A 21100-nucleotide genomic window follows, 5' to 3' on the forward strand; every position below is an offset into this window, starting at 1 on the left:
TGGCCATCTAATGGGGAGGATAACGTTTTCAATAAATTCTATAGAGAAAAAATTGAATCTACATACCCAATATGGAAGTTAGAGCCTTACTCAGCCCTATATATCCATATACAAAATATAACTCAAATTGGACAGGAGGAACTAAAACTATAAAATCTTAGAATGTACAATAAAACATTTATGATTTGGAATTTCACAATGATTTCTTGATTATGACACTTAAGTCATAATCAAAGAAATAAATACACAAATTCAGTATTAAGTCAATGAAAAACATGGATTAAAAGTCGGGGGTGGGAAGCTTGTGGCACACTGCCTGTCACCAAGCATGTGAAAAGCCATGAGTGCCACCCCACAACACATATGCAAAGACATTAACACCGTAAAAAGGACAATCTATCTATCTACAAAAGAGAAAAATTATTTGCAGCTCACATTTGACAAGGGATAATTTGACTATACAGCATGTACAGGAAATTCCTTCAGTATTTTTTTGCACCTACATGTAAAATGTGAAAACAATTAATAGCTAATTCTCCACACAAAAATAGTCATATAAATATGGATAAATATCATCTATAGAAAAGGTATCACCATATAGTCTGGCCAGGGAAGTTTGTAGGCTAACTGGAGATCTTTACTACTATCCTCCAAATCCAGTTCCCCAGTCTCATCTCCAGCTCTGTATGGCCCCCCACACACCTGCTGTAGCCTCTCCCTCTTCTCTGTCCCCATCTCCAACTGATTACTCCAACCTCCAAACACAAACACACACACACACACACACACACATACATACACACACATACACACACACATACACATACACACACAGTTAGTTCAGCCTCCAACTTGAGCAAGCAATAACTGGGAACTCTCCGTCCTGTATACAAGTGACAAATGGACTGAAATAGAATTGTAATAACAATTCCTTTCCCAATAGTCTCAAATAATACAAAGTGTTTTGGGATAACTCTAATCAAGCAAGTGAAGGATTATTTGCTAAAAACTTGAAACACTGAAGGGAGAAATTGAAAAAACTATTAGAAGATGAAAAAATGAACCTCTGGGTTACTGTAATTAACATAGTAAAATGGCCATCCTACCTGCCCCCTAAAAAAAAATATCTATAGATTCAGTGCAATCCCCATCAAACTTTCAACATGATTCTTTATAGATCTTGAACAGACATTTATCAGCTTCATATGGAAATAGAAAAAAAGCCAAGATAGCTAAAACAATCCTGTATAATGAAAGAATTACCTCAAACTGTAATACTGAACTATAGTAATAAAAACATCATACCCACATAAAAATAGACACATTGATCAATGGAATTGAATTAAGGACACAGACATAAGTCCATACACTTATGAATGCCTTCTTTTAAATAAAGAAACCAGAAATAGACACTGGACAAAAGAAGCATCTTCAACAAATGGTCCTGGTTAAACTGAGTGGCTCCAAATAGAAAATCCAAAGAGATCCATATTTATCACCCTGCACAAAAGTCAACTCTAAATGGTTCAAGGACCTTAACATAAGACCAGATAGACTGAACCTGGTAGAAGAGAAAGGGGAAAGAACCTTCAACCCATTGGCACAGAAAAAGACTTTCTGAACAGATCACTGTTAGCATAGGCACTGAGACCAACAATTAATAAATGGAATCTCATGAAATTGAAAAGTTATATAGCAAAAGCTACCATCATTCAAACAAAGCAGGAGGCTACAGAATGGGAAAAGATTTTTTTACTAACTATATATCCCATAGAGGGCTAATATTTAAAATATACAAATAATTCAAAAGATTAGATATCAAGAAAACAAATAACCTAAAATTGAAACTGGGATATATTTTAAAACAAATAATTCTCAAAAGAGAAAACTTGAATAGCTGAGGAATCCCTAAAGAACTCTTCAACATCTTTAGCCTTCAGGGAAATGCAAATCAAAACTACTGTAAGAGTCCATCATACACCAATAAAAATTCCTAAGGTCAATAAACTAAATGACAGCTCATGCTGGCAAGGATGTGGAGTAGGAAAACCACTCATCTGTTGTTGACATGACTGTCAGTTTGTACAGCCCCTATGGAAATCAGGGTAGCAGTACCTCAAGAAGATGGAGATCATCTACCTTAACACCCAGCATATACCCAAAGGATGCTTCATCCCACCACAGAGATACTTGCTCAATCATGTTCATGGCTGCTTTATTCATAAGAGCCAGAAATTGGAAACAACTTAGATATCTGTCAAAAGATGAATAAATAAAAAAAAATGTGGCACATTTATACAATGGAATATTACTCAGCCATTAAAAAGAATAAAAATCAAAGGTAAATGGATAAAACAACAACAAACCATCCTGAATGAGGTAGCCCAGCCCCAGAAAGACAATGTAGTATGTGTTGGCTTATATATGGATATTAACTGTTAAGTCATTTGGTATGCAAGCTACAATCTGTAAAACCACAGAGGTTAGGTATAGAGTAAGAGGCTAGGGAGAAATAGATGTCTCTATAAATGGGAAATAGAATAGGTATCTATGAATTGATGTGGGGGCTAGAACAGGAGGATCAAGGGGGGAGGGAGAGGGAAAAGAGGAACTAATTGAGCATACAGCATGAAGGCCCTTGTGCCCACAGATCTCCAGGAGGACCGGAATGTTAAACATGCAGGATTATCTTCCCAATGGGAAAAATTGTAAAACCTGTTCTTCCATCCAAAAAGCTTGGAATGGATGGATTAATATCCCAGTGGCCCTTTATCTTGAACCACCCTATAAGCTATATCAAGCTCCTATAACCTAATAGACTAGAGATGGCTAGTAATCTAAATGACCCAAGCCCCCACATCCAGGACCAGAGATACCTGATCGTTTAAATAACCCTCACATTATCTATGTATCCAGGGGGTCCCCAGAGCTCCCACAACCAGGACTAAAGGTGACTAATAGCCCAAATGACCTCTATTCAACTTGTATGACTGCGACCAGGCCAGACCCTTCTCTAGACCCTTAAGCTAATGGAGGTAGCCTATCTCTAGAACCCATCTTCTTACAAGAAATGACCTATACCCTGAGTCGAGTTTTGATGTAATTATGACTTCTTGTGCACTAGGGCTTGTATTAAATCAGGAAACTGTTTCTCCATACTATATTGAGTTTAAATATGCTACAATAAAAAACCTGGCATCAGACTCCCTGAAGTCTTGATCCAGGTTCACAAAGTCAATCTGTACAGAGATTTCAGGAGAGACAGCTAAAATTAAGGGCCATTTAAGTGGTAGTATGGAGACCTAATACTGCAAAAGCCTCATAAAATATATACATATGTATTTTTCAAGGTTCTCCAGAGAAACAGAACTTATAAAATGAATGTGTGTGTGTGTGTGTGTGTGTGTGTGTGTTTGTGTGTGTTGTATATTGGAAAGATACGTATACATATATTGGAGATGAGAAGATATATTTTTATTTTTATTTATTTTTTGACATGGTTTTTCTACATAGTCCTAGCTGTCGTGTGTGTGTGTTTGTGTGTGTGTGTACTCCCACCATATATATATATTATATATATATATATATATATAATATATATATATAATATATATATACATATATATATACACACATACACACACATATATATATATACTCCTACCATATATGTGTATATGAGATTTATTTTATATATATGAGATACATATAGAAGCCCTAATGAGATTTATTAGGGTTTACTATGGTCCAGCTAGTTCAGCAATAGCTGTCAATCAATAAGAGGTCCAAGAATCCAGTAGTTATCAGTCCATGTGAAATGAACCTACTAGCAAGAGTGAGAGCAAGCAGGCAAAGAGAGAGCAAGCTTCCTTCTTCCATATCCTTTATATAGGTGTCCAGTAGGAGGTGCAATCCAGGTTACAGGTGGGTCTTCTTTTACTCCTGATCTTTTGAGACTATGTGGAGTATCCTGGCATGGGAATGTAGGCCTTAATTCTAGAATTTAGGAGGCAGAGGTAGGTGTAGCTCTGTGAGTTTGAGGCCAGCCTGGTCTACATTATGAGTTCTAGGACAACTAGAACTATGCAGAGAGACTTTGTCAAAGTAAATAAATAAATATTTTAAAATTCTGGAGTAGAGGCATATCTTCCCACCTCAAAGATCAGGGGCTCCCACTTCAAATGATTTAATTAAAAAAATATCCCTCACAGAGGTATGTCTGGCCATTTAAGTTTTAATCAATTCCAACTGGACATTGTTTACCACCAAATAAAGCTTCCAATACTGGAAATAAGTTAACATCTAATTGAGTTTTTCATCAAGGGCATCCAACAGGGACCCAAAACTACCCAGGCTGCTGCCAAGACTATTGGTTGTCTCCAGAAACTGATGGCAAGGCCACATTGCTGAAGACCACATGCACACAACTCACTGAACATGGAGAAGTTGAGCTGATGCCTACACAGAGACTTAACCCTTCTGAGCTAGCATCTTTAGTACAGGAAGGCACTCTGCACACTACCAGAAGAGAAAGGTAAATGCCAACCCAACGACAGACTCTTTGATCTATAAAGGTGTCCTGGAGCCTTCAAGTCATGCTAGTTCAATGTCTCACAAAGCTTGTGGGAGTGACCAACCAACATGTGATTCGACGACTTCATGAGAGAGAACACTCTTGTCTGACACTGCTTGGATGACAAAGAACCTGAAACAAGATTGCCCAGGAACCTGGGATAAAACCAAGTACTAAAGTTCTACTAAAGATCTATAGCAATAGAATGGCTCCTCATGACATTCTGCTTTATCAGCCATCATCAGAGAAGCTTCCTCCTGTAGCAGAAGGGAACAAATACAGAGACACACACTTAGACAATATGCAGAGAGTAAGAGAACTTGATATATTCAGCCCTAAATGTGATGTCTCCATCGGTTCCCTTACACCCCACCCCCAGGACTCTGAAAATTGTGCAGAAGAAAAGACATAAAGAGTTGAAGGGCCAGAGGGGATGGAGGACAGCAAGGAAACCAGACCCTCTAAATCAATAGGAGAGATGCACATACGAACTCGACAGAGACTGAGACAGCATGCACAGGGTCTGCCCACGTCTGTCCCAGACGGGTTCCTAGAGCTGAGAGGGAGGTGGACACATGCCTCTATGCCTGACCAAAAGCAATCAATATTGATAACTATTTGCAAATGAAAATTTAGTTTCCTCAAAGGGAGTCTCACTGAGAAAGAAACTCCTCTTAAGGGTTGGCTGTACGCCCAGCAGTAGATGCCAGCAAAAAATGAATTCAGTGTCTTCACTGGAGGTTCCATGTTTCATGATACTGTATCAGAGTTTCTTTCATTTATATTTTTTCCTTTCTTTTTACCCTACAGACCCTTTGCATATATATATATATTATAGTTTCTGGCTTAGTGGGGGTTTTTGTTGGTGATTTTTTTGTTTTGTTTGTTTGTTTGTTTTGTTTGTTTGGGGGTTTTTATTCTGTTTTGTGTTTTGTTTTGTGGGTTTTGTATTTGTTTTTTGTTTTTTTGAGAAAGGATTTCTCTCTGTAGCCATGGCTGTCCTGGAACTCACTCTGTTGACCGGGCTGGCCTCGAACTCAGACATTCACCTGCCTCTGCCTCCCAAGTTTGGGGATTAAAGGCATGGGCCCCACTATGCAGAACCAATTTAGTGTTTTTCTAGGATTCTTCAGTGAGTGAATGAGTGGGTCTCTGCGTCTCCGTCTCTTGTTTCTTTGCTTGGCCTCTTTTTCCTCCTGTTTGCTTGTTTTGTCCTTTTCCAATGTGTTTGCTTTTGTATATTATATTATATTATATTATATTATATTATATTATATTATATTATATATGCTCTACTATCTACTATCAAGCACAGAACAGTGATTTCTTAAACAAAAATCAGAATAACATATTACCTCCACAGACTCTTGGGCCCCTTGGACAGAAGGGCTAGACAAGGACCCCACAGGACTACCAAGGGCTTATCTCCAGGTTAGGCCCAAGACAGAGACTGGTTCTGTGCCAAATGAGACTATTCATTTCTTTTCAAAAAATTAAAAACATTATTTTAGGCCCAAGAGAGGATGAAAATAAAACACCAAAGAGTTCAGTTCATTGAGTAGATATTAGCGAGTACTTTCTTAGGAAATAAACTAGAAAGACCACTTTTCCACTTGTGTAGGCTGGTCACAGGAACTGGAGCAAGACGTGAACAGGAAGGACCCCAGCCTCTCTTCACACGACATCTGAAGAAGTGGATACGGAACCACTGGATCCTCGTGCGGATGTAGTGTCACTACCAGCCTATAACCCAGGGCGGTGACAGAAAGGCTCTCTCTCCCACAAGCCACCATGGTGCCATTCTACCCCACTGTCCTCCACCTCAGCTCTAGCTCTACTCTCACTTAGCCCAGGCTTTCCTGCAACCCTTAAAACCACTCTTCGCATCCCCTCGCCCCATCCATTCCCAGCCACTGCTGCCAAGAACGGAACCAAAGAAGCCTTACTCAACGCATTGTTCTTGAAAGTTATGGGAATGAAAATACCTCTCTTTGAAAATTCCGGCTACTACTGCGGTGATGGTGGAGAAAGCTGAAGCTTCTGGAAACGATAAACATGCCCCAATGGCGTCTGGTAACGGCTATGGCAAGAACCATGCAGGAGCTTCCCAGAACCATCTATCTCCCTCATAGAGCCTCCATAAAGGACTAGAGCCAAGGCTGCCACCTCTGGGAACAAGGGTGTCCCTGGACTTAGAGACTCTAATAGTTGATTATCTCATTTGGAAACCCAGTGTTGTGTTTACAACATTATAAGGCTTATCAGTAAGAGTCAGGGGTGGGGAACAAAGATATTTAAGAAATACTTAGTTCTGCAATAATCACTAGGCTAGAGGTTTTTACTTCTGTAATAAAAGTCCAGTAAATTGACTGATGCTCATCTGAGCAGGATACAGTGGGGAAAAAAAAAAACTTTCCAGCTCTCACTTCCTGAGCTCTCTCCTGCTCAAGGAGTGTGTGAGAAAGCGGTGGGTGGGTCTGATTATGCACACCTGTGACCCCAGATCCCTAGAAGCCTGAGGCAGGAGGATGAAGAGTTTGAGTCTAGTCTGGGCCACGTAGTAAGACCCTATCTCAAAAGGGGGTGAGGGTGTTATAAAAAAGATAAAGGGGGAACTATCTCTTTCCCCCTCCCCTCTGTGCTAAAGCCTGGACAAGATGAAGATCGTTTCGTATAGATGACCACTGACTCCTGACTTGTACTTGTTTACTTTTCTCTTTTCTTCTTTTTCTTTCTCCCCTCCCCACCTCCACCCTGAGACAGGGTCTCTCTGTGTAGCCCCGGATGTCCAGGAATTCAATCAATAGACCAAGCTGGCCTAGAACTCAAAGAGATCTGCCTGTCTCTGCCTCCCGAGTGCTAGGATTGAAGGCATGAACCACTACCCCAGGCTTTCATGCGGCTTTGCAGTGAGGCAAATACACTATGTATTTATTAGAAACTGAACTTGCAATTTTGAATTTGGTCTTCCTTGGCCTATGCATCTGCTGTCAGATCTTCTGTCTCAACTGTGGGCTGAGCTGTTGCTCTCAGAGAGCCTTTTGATCACTGGAACAAACAAACATGGCTCTCGGAGACTGTGTTGTTAAGCTAGACTCTAGGTAGGCGAGGCATTTTCAGCTTACAGCAGTCTATGATGATAGCCCATTGCCAGTCAAGCAGCTTCGGCCCTTTTAGAAGAGCACACTCCTTCTAAGCACTATATAGACGAAATCACTAACAAAATGCTGATCCTAGTTTGCTTTCTGTTGCTGTGTGATAAACACCATGACCAAAAGTAAAAGGTTTATTTGCCTTACACTGACATCACAGTCCATCATTGAGGGAAGTCCCGTCAGGAACCGGAAGCAGGAACTGAAGCAGAGTCCTCTGGAGGGCGCCATTTACTGCCGTGTTCCCTAGGACTTGCCCAGCCTTCCGTGTTAAACCACCCAGGAGCTCCTACTCAGGCATGGTACCACCACAGTAGCTCTATCTCCCAAATCAATCATTAAACATGAAAATGACCCGAAGGCTTCCTCCTACAGGCGATCTCATGGAGGCAAGCCCTCAACTAAAGTTCCCCCTTCTCCGATGACTCTGATTTGTGCTGAGTTGACAAAAGCAAAAACTATTCACCACACAGAAGCCATTACATTCTTTCTTGCTCTGTACAATTTGGCCACATGTCATCAGTTGATTCCTTCTAAGAGACAGAGAGAGGCTGAAAGAGGGCTTTGCATTTTGTTCTGTCTTGATTTGGATTTGGGAGCACTGGGGATTGAACCCACATACTAGGCAAGCAGCCACCCACTCCACCAAGGACTCCAAAGGAGTTTGAAGGAACCCAAACAACATTCCTTGGAACAAGCAAGCCCATGGCCATGACTTAGGAAGCTTGGGTGGAGCATGTTTTGTGGAGGGCACATACTGAAGAGTCTCTCATGAGCTCTCTAATCATAACTCCAACAGCACTACCTTGATTTCAACCTGTGAATCCAGAAAAAGAACTTTGTAGCACATGAATGTGTGAGAGACACACTCATACACAGCAGCAGCGTTCCAGAAAAGAAGCACACAATTAGAACCTCCGCAAAATGCAGAGTCCAGAAAACACTCTAAACACCGTACTTCCGTTTCAAACCTGCGCTTGATTATCAACGTCTCTGGTTCCTTCCGGGTCCTGACTGTGAGGTCAGGAGGCCCTGTTATCGGAATCCTGGGGTCTGCTCCTGAGATGCTAGGTCTGCAGTCTGAAGAGCTGAGTCCTTCACTCCGACACTCTGTGACCCTCACCCCGGGTGCTACATAAGAGCAAACAGAGTTAGGCTGAACTCTGGGAGACACACAGAGACCCTTCCACAGATTTCTGCCTACTGAGATTCTTCCATTTTCTAGAAATAAGAAGGAAATATAGATACAAAGATAATTAAAATCAGTTCCTGAAGCCAAGGGATTTCTGAGACAAACATCCTTTCTTTGCATGAAAACCAATCATAATCGCACCCCCTGGAAGACAACATGTGAGTACATGTCCCTGTAGACACTTTGATGTGCTGTCATTTGATCATTTATTGCTTCCTCTGTTTGACATAAACTCTCATGCAGCTTTTTCCCATCTACTTTGTAACACAAACATTTCCCATGTCATAAATATTTTAATGAACCGCATATCCAAACAAGACATGCTGAAGTTAGGAAAATAAACGGCTTTCATTGTCAAATTTCTCCCGCACACATGAAGTTTACCCTGAATTCAGGGTAATGCGTGGCTCCAGGCTGCCTTTAGTAATACCAAGCAAGTTTGCAGCGACGTGGAGCATGGCGGTTGGAGGAAGAGCTCAAGAAGAAGAATAGCAAATGTGCTGTGCCCCAAACCCAGAAGTCACTTCTCATCACTATAACCAAACTTACGAGAGAAGGGCCGCTAATATTTCAGAGTTCTCAGTTCCTCACGGCGGAGAGGACAGGGCAGAACAGCGCAGCTCCATGTGACAAGTCAGAACAGAGAGAAAAGAGGAATGTGGGCGATTTCTCTGGATTTCTCCCCTAACCCCCAGCATCTAAATCAGAGCCCACGAGATGTGCCACTCACATTCCGGCTTACCGCACTCACATCAGATTAAAGAGACGTGCTTTAGTCTAGGTGGCTCTAAATCCAGTCAAGCTGACGATGAAGATGAACTTCTCCATTCTCAGCTTTCTCTCTTGAAATTCATGCAGAATTTTCAGGGTGAGTACAGGTGACACAGGAAGAGAGCCCTTTCTAATAACATACCCAATAGCCAGTCTTGGCCCCAAAGCACTCCAGGTTCCCCCAAGAAAGCCTGCTGGAGATTTCCTCCCAGCTTTGAGCAGAACATGTGTGGACTGCATCACCAACAGACTTCCCTCTGGGTTTCACCCTACCAATGATCACAGTGGCAGCAGGGCTCACCCGGTGACCGTGGTTGTGCGTTTGCTGTCTGCAATACCCTGACATCTATACACAGGGTAAGCAGAAAATCTGGGGACATGAAGGCATAAGGAGGCATAGGAAAATTTAGGGACATAGCAAGTGGGTAAGGGTAAGTGGTGGAGTGGAAACAAATTACCACCCTAAACGAAGACTTTCAGCAGGGCAGTGGTGGCGCACACCTTTAATCCCAGCACTTGGGAGACAGAGGCAGGCAGATTTCTGAGTTCGAGACCAGCCTGATCTACAGAGTGAGTTCCAGGACAGCCAGCTACACAGAGAAACCCTGTCTTGAAAAAACAAACAAACAAACAAACAAAACAAACAAACAAAGACTTTCCACACCAAAAGAAATACATTGGTATGTCTCCCACAAAGAGGGGAGGGGCCCAGATCCTGGATTTGTTTTCTCTCTGTTCCCTTCTCCCTCTCCCCCACCTCCCCTCTCACTGAGACAAGGTAGGTCACACCCCTAAAGCTCAGACTCTCCATGTTGACTCAGTTTCTAGTTATACTGAACATAGGTGTGAGGGGAGAAATAAAAGAAAAAACGAGCAAATCACAGAGCGTTTTCTCCATTGGCTCTGATGACAGCGTTTCTGGGGACATCTGTGTGTCCTCTGTGTCCCAGATGGCCAGCCATGGTCCCGTGATGACTGATCATCTCCCAGGCGGATAGCTGCATCATCTTTCAGTCTCCCTGTGACCCAAGAATGGCTTCTTCTTTGCTAATCTCTGCCCACTGCTCTCTCAGCTGTTCTGTCATTTGCATGAGCCACTGCAGTTTAAGTTTGCTGAATGAATCCAAGATCTGTGTGAGCAGAGGAGCAGGCTGCTCTGCTGAGCCCCGAATCACGTTCATCACAGTCAAACACTCCAACAGCTACTGGGTGCCTCGCTGGACCAGCCCCATGCTGAGCGTTTTATGTTATATGTGATGTCATGCCGTGTGTACTACATATTGTCCCATTTGACAGTACGTAAATGATGAAGAATCTTCATATGCAAAATGGCTTCTGTCATTAGAAAACACTAATGATATAAACTGCAGGTCCCAATGACGTTAGGACTCTACCTTACCACATTAAGAAATTTTGCCTTTACTGGAAAACAAACAAGCAAACCTGTGGCTCCTCTCAGCATATCTGAGCATTTGTATGATGTTTTGCCTTACCTTGACACTTTATGTCATGCCATAGTCAAGTTAATCACTAAAAGAAAAACTGTAGATCCCTCTTAAACTGGGCGCTTATAGAATACAATGCCCACACCCAATTACCCAAGAAAAATAACAGAAAATGTATCATGCATTTGAGTTTAAACATATTTTTGTATTGGCCTTAATAGCTGGAGGCCTCACCATTCCAGAGAGCTCAGGAAATTGAATTATGGCTCCCATGTCACTAGGGAGGTCCAAGCACCAAGCCACTTAGCAACTGTGCAGGCAAACCACATCACTGTGCTCATCGCAGAGGAGCCACGAGACTCCTGCTGGTGCCACCTGCTCTGGAGGGAAGGGGCACAGGGGTCGTGGGAGAAGAGGGCTTTGCCCAGTAGGCCAACCTGGGCTCTGTTCTGGTGGGGCACAGCAAATGCTACAGAAGCACAAAGGAGTGAGTATCGTGTGTCAGCTAAGACACTCTGACATCTTGGTTTCCCATACTCCAGGGATAATGGAGCTGATATCACTTCCTTCCTCTGGTACATATCAAAAACTCCTTCTGCTTTGAGCACACTGATTCATTAGGAGCCTAGAAGCATGAAACCCCGGAGATCTAAAAGGTGCTTCAGCTCAGTGTGGGTTTTTTTTTTTAACTATATAGTCTCCCCTTTCTGTATAAAGTAACAGAAAAAAACAAACAAATGGGAAAAAAAAAAAACAAAAACGAGTTTTTCCTTAAGGGCCAGAACATGTTGTATGTCTTCCATAGTGAGTCTCTACACTGTGACTTATGCATAGTGCATGCTCAGTAAATATTTGTTGTGAATTAAATAAAAGAGTGAAATAATCTTCAACCTCAAGAGATACACGGAAGGTCCCCTCTTCCTTCCTTCTACACATTTGCTTACTAGCCCTGAAGCAGAGGTGTCACTGGTATCATGCTAGGTGAGTGTAGACTGAAGGTCCTTGGAAGGTCACTGCCTGATAGAGAGCAGCAGAAGGTAGCCCTTCCTCAACTTGTTACAGTGGTTCCTAGAGAAAGGATGGCCATTCTCAGGGCCCAGATTCTGTAGTGCCTTGTGGGAAAGTCCCTGTGATCATTAGAATTACAGCCAAGTGACCCCTCCTTCTTGGCAGCTTGATGTTGTTGTTGAATATTTAATAACTCTATTAGCTCTTATTATGACCCTAGAGACAGAGGCCTATTGATTTATTTAATCAGTTTTAGCACAATTACTGAGTAATTACCCTCAAACTATTTTTCTACGCTAGACTGGCTATTTCCCAGCTGCACTCCCCAAGTCACTTGTCAATAGCTGGTCTGTCTGTGCTAGACTTTCTCCATCAGGCTATTTCCTGGTTGTCCATCTTCTTTCCTCTCTCTCTCTCTCTCTCTCTCTCTCTCTCCCTTCTTCCATTGTTCCTCCCTCTCCCCATCCTGCTCTTCTTCCCCTTCCTCCTCCTCTACTTCTTCCTCCTCCTCTTCTTTTTTTTTTTAAAGATTTATTTATTTATTATATGTAAGTACACTGTAGCTGTCTTCAGACACTCCAGAAGAGGGCATCAGATCTCATTACAGATGATTGTGAGCATGTGGTTGCTGGGATTTGAACTCCGGACCTTTGGAAGAGCACTCAGTGCTCTTAACTGCTGAGCCATTTCTCCAGCCCCCTCCTCCTCTTCTACCACCACCTTCTCCTCTTCTTTTTCTTCTTCTCTCTCTCTTCTTCTCTCTCTCAGCCTCATGGTCCCTACCTGTGACCCTCATCCCAGGAACCAAAGGCTTGCCTACCTCTATTCTCCCAGTAATTGGCTGTCAGTCACTTTTATTTAATCAGCCAGAGAAGATTGGCAAGAGAAGTTTACACATCATTTGGTGTACATGTGAATGTGCTCACTGCACCGGATCTTGGGACCTATATTTAGCATTGGAATACATAGCAGCATTAGACCAACCCCAACAGCCTGATGCAGGCCTCACTGGATGTCAGGAAACTAAAGCTGATTTCCCATTCCTTCCCTGCCTTGGTCAAAGACATACTTGATACACTGTCCAGGCAACACTGATTAGCTCTTCTGGAGGGAGGCTGTATCTGAAAAGGCATCAAGGAGGCAGAGAGGCAGTAGCTAGCTCTAGAAGAGAAGCAGTTACCCACAAGTGGAGGGAAGGTCTTTTGTGATCAAGGGGAGCCAGAGGAAAAAAGTTCCAATCCTACATCACCATGTCCAGCATGACTCTCTACTATTGATAGTATTTGTGGCTCACTTTACCACTACCCCAGAATTCACATACCCACTACCTTCACCTCCAAGATGGTAGTATTAGAAGACAAAGTTATGGAAGATAAGAGTCAAGGCTTCATACACAGAATTGGAGCTTTACAAAAGCCGCCCTGTCTAAAACGGGAGCCTTATAAAAGGAGCTCCCATGTCTCTCCTCGATGTGAGGACACCATGGGAGGTCCACTGTCTACAAACTAGAAAGCAGACCTTCAACCTACACCAAATCAACCACCTCCAGAGCTGTGAGGCTCAACTTCTGCTATTTCTAATCTACCAATCTCTGGGTGTTTTATAGTAGTAGCCGAGACAGAGTATGACTCTTTCTGGGCCCTTTGCCCTCTGTGAAATGGTGATAATAAGCATACCAAGTGATAATAATTACAGCACAATGAGGTGGCTCTGAAGGTCAAGTATGTGCCGGAGTAGTGCTTAGCGCCTGCCTCAGAGTATGGCAAGTTCTAAGTTTGGAGGCAGAAGACAAAGAGAAATACAAAACAAAGCTTCCCAGCAAATCTATAACCCTTTTATAAAAAGGGTTGTGATCCCCATTTTACATTTAGAGAACTGTCAAGTAACTGTCTAAAGTTATTTTGAGGGGAGGGTCATGGTGGAGGCCAAGTTTAGTAAATAAGTCCTAGACACACACACCCTGGCCTGCTTTTCCTCCACTTCAGTAAACAACAGCTTCTGTTAGTGGCCTGAAGCTGTATTGGGTGACTTGTGGAAGGGATGGTTCAGGAAACTGAACAAGAAGAAAGAACTCCCGCTAGAGCCAGCTGCAATGTGTTCATGTGGTGCTTAAACATTGCAGCATCCTGGACTCTGAGGGGAAGAATGGGCTGCAAAAGCTGAAAGCATTCTGAATAGCCTGGTAGAATGTGAGCGCTGGCTGGCTTCATCTCAGATCTACAGTATGAGTTGCAGGAGTCAGTGAAGAAGGGGTTACACAATGGAGAGGGGGGTGTTGTGTCATAGGAAAGAGTGACATCTGAACACGGAAGAAGCCAAAAGCTCCCGCCATGGAATGATGAAAAGTGTCCCAAGATCCTGCTCTTGAGGGTGGTACTACCAGTGTTTTTAAGATGGCTGATGCTACTGAAGTCACATGATGCTGTCCCCAAGTAACAAGCCAAGTGTTGCCATTTGTTAGGAGCAGAGAAAAATAAGAGATGCATGCAAGTGAATAACGGATTATCCACACCAGCTCGAGAAATGCCATGAGGGTACCCTGGGCAGCTAGTTATCACATCAGAGAGACACTGGCAAGAGGTAGCAGAAAGAAAAATGTCTGACTCCTGGGGTTAAGTAGAAGATGCTTCAATCCCAAGGCTACCTCTGGTGAGATACAAATCACCAGCTTGGATATGGCTGCTGGTCTCTAGGGCTGAGGAGTAAACTTAAATACAATGCTTTGGGTTGTTTCCTGTATCTATATCCCCGTGTTGTTGATCCTCCGTTTTTAGTATTCCTTTCCATCATCTTGGGGTTTTCTTAGACTTTGATGATAGAATGATCTCCTCATACATTTCAAACCTCAGTAGCTTACCTGTAAGTCCTCTCAATGCTCCTTTCCATATTTGAATCCTACATAATGTTCAAAGCCCATGGTGCTATGTTGGCTAAGCCCTTAAACCCTCCCACTTCTGTTCAGGTCCCCTGTCCACAGTGAGCCTCTAACATTCCTGAATTTGATGCTATGCGAACTGTCCTGTCCTTGATGTCTCTAGTCTTTGCATTTGAACATCCTTCCCATGTGAATATAATGTACACATTTCCCTGTGCTGTATTCTTCCCAATACCTTTCTTTCTTAGGAGAAAATACTAATTCATTTCTGATACCCCCCATGACTGATTCTAATTAAGAGACTAGTATTGAAGTAGTGTTTACATCTCTCCTAAACATTTCCCCTCCCCCTCTTTCCCCTTCTCTCTGGTACTTGGGATGTATGGTAACATGGCCTCACACATGCAAGACCATGCCCAACCTGTTAGATAGTAGCTGGGATCTGAACTCAAGTCCTCATGGTTAATCAACCACTCTTACTCTTTGAGCCATCTTTCTAGCCCCCTTGCTTGAAAAAATAGATTGAAGAATCACAGATCTCTTTTTATTTTAACCAAATTATAAATCAACATTGCTGTTTAGTAAAAATTGTGCTTCTCTCCAAAATATAAACAAGAAACTGAAATGACCTTTCAGAATCTGTTCTGCAGCCTGTGGTATTGTCTGTTCTTACCCTTGTCTTGCCCCCTGGCATGTTAGGGTTGAAGTCTGACTCTGGCAGATATAATGGCAAAGGAGCCTGCATTCTCTTAAGAGATGGGTTCTAATAAAAAGGAAATGGAACCTAGTAGCAAGGAGCTTAAAGTCTATTGTTCAGGAAGACATGTACATAACTGTCATGCTTCAGATATAGCCAAAGTTACACAGGATTTTTCATGTTGATAGTCTTACAAGCAGGTGTGATACTTAATTTTTATATGCCAATTAGGGGACAAGGCCCAGTTGCTTGTCCCAAAGGCAATAGTGACCATACTGAAAATACATGTCAAGTATTTAAGCCAGAGGTTTGTAGCACAGCAGAGAACCCTCCATAATGCATGAGCCTCACTCGATTGGTTGAAGGTCTTTTAGTTCTCAAGACGGTAACCTAATGTCTAGTGTCTGTGGGATCTGAACAGTATCCACTTTCACCATAATGTCTAACTTGCTGATATGTCTTAAATTTGTTTGTTTAACTTGCCAGCTTCCACCCTGCATGAACAATTCCTTAGAGAAATCTATCTGGAAAGTTGGGGACGGAAACACTGGGAATAATTACCAAGTGATCCAATTTCAGAAGCGTGGATGTGTGTCCTCCTCTGCCTCAGTGCCACGTGAGAGTGAAGTATGCTTCCCTGAGAGTATAATTTCAAACAGTTTCCGAGGAATGACCCCACCGACCCCCCCAAAGCAGGAGGCAGACAATTTCTCTCACTGTGTGGCACTTTGAGCTGCCCAGGGTTGCTACGCCTACTTTCTACCTTCTCTCCAGCCTGGTCACACGCCTTCTCTCACAGCTCTCAGCAGCTAGCCTACCATTTGAGATGCAGTAAGTGCTCAATAGTTAAATTGGCAGGAGCTGAATATGTTCGCAGTACTCCATTAGAAGATGTTAAGCCCCACAAAAAAAAAGAGTGTCCTGGGCCAACCCCAGGGACAGAGATAATGGAAAGAGTGGCCCCACTCTCAACTTTTTCCTTCCTCTCTCTCCATTAACTCTCCTTCCTGCTCTCTGGTCCCTCTGCAGCTGGCCTGGATTGACATTTACCAGCTATTATACAGGAGCCACTGCATGGAGAGTCCTGTGCTTGGCGCTGGAAGGACGAAAAGGACTCCGGGTTTTTTGGGTCCTTAGACTCTTGCTCCAATGACCACTTTCTGTACCCACCTCAGACATCTGTCCTCATGTCTGTTTTCACCAACACCCTTACCACCTCTGAGGTTTCTGTTCCCATCGGCTACTTGTTCTCAGCCACACTTCGAGCCCATTGTCCTTTGCTCTAGCCCTCTCCACTCCCCCCTCTCCAGTCACTTCTCTGCTGCCACCTGATTCACCTGGGAAAACTCCAGCCCTCCCAAAGCCATGTCTGCCTCCTTCCTGTTCATTCTCTGGTCATTGAAACAAGATGAAAATCAAATGTTTCTCCCACTGGCTATTTTAAATTCATGACATTTCCTAAACCAGCGCTGCATTTGCCCGGAGAATCTAATCCTTCTTTATAGAGTGATTGTTAGGCCTCTGGCAGCTTTCTTTTCTGGCTTTCAAGACCTCGTTCATAAATTACAGAAAAAAAATACTGCTAAGTGGAGGTGTACAATCTCAGGATCAACAACAACCCCGTACTGTGCGTAAACTGGACCTGGGAGTAAAGGACCTTTGCCAAACCCAGCCAGACTCCATCAAACCATCTTTCCTGACTCAAACCCTTGCCCCCACAGCATAATGCCTCTCTTGCTGGGTCATTAATCAATATATTCACATGCCTGAGTAGGGCATGTACGTACATTCCTTGTCCACATGGCCCTTTCCAGCCAGTTTGTCCATTTCTCTGTCCCTTCAGAAACCAGAGCTTAACCCTCTTCTTCTAGTCCCTCACTTTCATTCTCTTAACAGCACCTCTCCCTTGTCAAGCAAATGATCTTAGTAACATCACCAATGGCTCATTCCCAGCCTTGCCTTTCTTCTCTGTCTCGACTCCCTGGAGACTCTACAGACCCTAACAGGACCCAGCCTTCCTCCCTTGCCCCTCAACTTTGTATCAGCCACCAATACTTGAAGGAAGTCTCTACCTGGGAACCAGTGGCCAGCCTGGGAGTCAGGTAGGCCTTCGTTCCTCTCCTTCCTCTTCTCTGTCACAAACATCCCCAGCCCAACAAAAGACCATCTGCAAGAAGGGGGGTGGGATCTCCTCTCTCTCTGACACCACTCCCTGAGGGATCCACAGATCCTTAAGGCAAACACAGCTTCCCACCTTCCTGTGTTCCCTCACCTCCCTAGCCTTCTAGCCCAACCATGTTCCTTTCTATCATGCCCAAGATATCATATTCTTCCTGGGACCCCAAGGGCTACACCTTACAGAGATCCAGAAGCACTCCCTGCCAGGAAACCCATACACACCTCACCCTTCTATAAGATACAGAAAAGACAATAAAAAACAAAAATAAAAATGAAAACCAGAAAACCCATACAGCAAAGACAGGCCAAACATAAACACCTAGAATTATAGCCATCCCAAACCCAGATGCTTGGATGTCATCATACAAACACAATCAATTACACCTAGAATGATATGTCTCTACTAGAGCCCCGAATCCTGCTGTGGGATTCCCCTGAGAATTCCAACATGTCCTGAGGAACAGGACAAAGATCTTAAAATAGCTTTTATAAGTATTATAGAGGTTCTTAAAGAGAAAATAAACAAGTCTTTTAAAGAAACCTATGAGAACAGAAACAGTGGGGTAAAATGAAGAAAATGATTTAGAGCTTGGAAGTGGAACTAGAATCGATTAAAAAAAAAAATCCTACCTAGTAGAAATTGGAAATGAAAAATTTAGGAGCTTGAACAAGAACCTCAGAGGCAATGCTCACTAACAGAATACAAAAGATGGAAGATGGGATCTCAAACATTGAAGAAAAGATAGAAGAAATGCATACCACAGTCAAAGAAAATGTTAAATTTAAAAATATCCAGGCAATCTGAGACACTATGAAAAGACCAAATCTATGAATAATAGGAATAGTGAAAGGAGAAGAATCCAGAAATTATTTTTTTTTAAAAAATTATAGAAGAACATGTCCCTAACCTAAAGAAAGAGATGACTGTCAAGGTACAAGAAGTATGCAGAACACCAAATACTCTGGACCAGAAAATAAATTCCATTCAGCAAGTCATTAAAACACTAAGTATGCAGAACAAAGAAAGAATATTAAAAATGTCAAGGGGAAAAGACCAAGAAACATATAAAGGTAGACCTATTGGAACAACATCTGACTTTTCAATGAAGACTCTAAAAGCCAAAACAAAAACAAAAACAAACAAGCAAACAAAAAAACTAGACAGATGTTCCACAAACTCTTATCGACCACACATGCCAGCCCAGACTACTATATCAGTAAAACTTTCAATCAAAATAGATATGGAAAGAAAATCATTTCATGATAAAAACCAAACTTAGCAGTATGTGTCTACAAATCCATTTGTACAGAAAGTACTAGCAAAAAACCTTCAACCTAAAGAGGTTAACCACACCCAAAAAAAAGGACAAGGAGTAAATAGTCTTAGACCAGTAAAACAAAGTATGGCTGGAAAAGCACACATTATAACAACAAAAGAGCAGGAATCAACACTTCTCATTGATAACCTTCAGCATCAATAGTCCTTATATTCCTCCCCCCAAAAACACCACAGTCAACAGATTGAATTCAAAAATAGGATCTATCCTTCTGCATTCAAGAAACACACCTTAACATCAAGGATTAAATCACCTCAGGATAAAATGATGGAAAAAAGATATTCCAAGCAAATGGACCCAAGGAGCAAGCCAGTGTAGATATTTTAATATCAGACAGACCAAACCAAAGCTAGGAAAATACACTATATACTCGCCAATGGAAATTTCACCAAGAGAATATTGCAGTTCTAAACACATATGCCCCAAACACAAGGGCACTCAAGTGCACAAAAGAAACACCAGCTTAAATCTCATATTGGCCCACACCCTATGGTTAATGTGAATGGCTTCACTATCCCACGCTCTTTTATAGACCGATCATCCAGACAAAATCTAAACAGAAATGCTAGCACTAAACAACATTATAAATGAAATGGATCTAGCAGATATTTACAGAACATTTCGCCCAAATACAAATTCCCTCTCATGGAACTCTATCCAAAATTGGCCACATACTCAGAATCCTATCTGACCACATGGATTAAAGCTAGATATCAACAACAGAAACAGTAGAAAGCATACAAACTCGTGGAAAATAAATAACTCACTACTGAATGAAAAATGACTCCAGAAAAAATTTTAAACTTTCTAGAACTGAATAAAAGTGAAAACCTAGTGAAGGCCGTTCTAAGAGGAAAGTTCATAGTACTAAGTAATTGCATTAAAAAATTGGAGCAATCTCACATTGGTAATTTAATGGCATGCCTGAAAGCTCTAGAAGAAAAAGAAGAAATAATACCCGAAAGGTAGCAAGAAATAATCAAACTCAGGGCTGATATCAATAAAACAGAAACAAACAACAACAATAAAAAAACCATACAAAGAATCAATGAAAGTTTTTCTTTGAGAAAATCAGTAACTAATAAACTCCCTGTACTACACAACACTGGAAAACACAAAAGAGATGGGTAATTTTTTTCTTTGTTCTGCTCATTGATAACCTTCAACATCAATGGTCCTAATATTCACTCTCCAGAAAACAGTCAACAGATTGAATTCAAAAATAAAACCCATCCTTAATATATACCACCTACCAAAGCTAAATCAAGTTAAGATAAGCAATTTAAACAGACCTATACCCCCTAGTGAAATACAAGCAATCATTAAAAGTTTCCCAGTCATAAAAAACTCAAGGCCAGGTGGTTTTAATACAGAATTTTACCAGACTTTCAGAGAGGAATTAACGACAATGCTCCCCAAATTATTCTACAAAACAGAAAGAGAAGGAACTTTGTCTTTAATTTTATAGGCAGTGTTTACCCCAATACCCAGCAGAAAAAGAGAATTGTAACAAAATTTCCATTTGTGAACATAGATGTTCAATAAATACTTGAAAACTTGCAACCTTTAAATAGTGTTGAAAACCTTGGGGACTTTTGAAGTTGAAGTAAATGTACTTTGCGTTATGATATGACTACAAGACTATTGGAGACAAGGAGTGAAATCTGATGGTTTCAATAAAAATGGCCCCCATAAGCTCATATATTTGAATGTTTAGTCACCAGGGAATGGTACTATTTGAGAAGGATTAGGAGGTGTAGCCTTGTTGGAATAGGTTTGGCCTTGTTGAACAAAGTGTGTCACTGGATGGGTTTTGAGACTTCAGAAGTCCATTTAAGGCCCAGTCTCTCTCTCTCTCTCTCTCTCTCTCTC

Source organism: Mastomys coucha, unplaced genomic scaffold (genome assembly GCF_008632895.1).
Source record: "Mastomys coucha isolate ucsf_1 unplaced genomic scaffold, UCSF_Mcou_1 pScaffold9, whole genome shotgun sequence".
Lineage (NCBI taxonomy): Eukaryota > Metazoa > Chordata > Mammalia > Rodentia > Muridae > Mastomys > Mastomys coucha.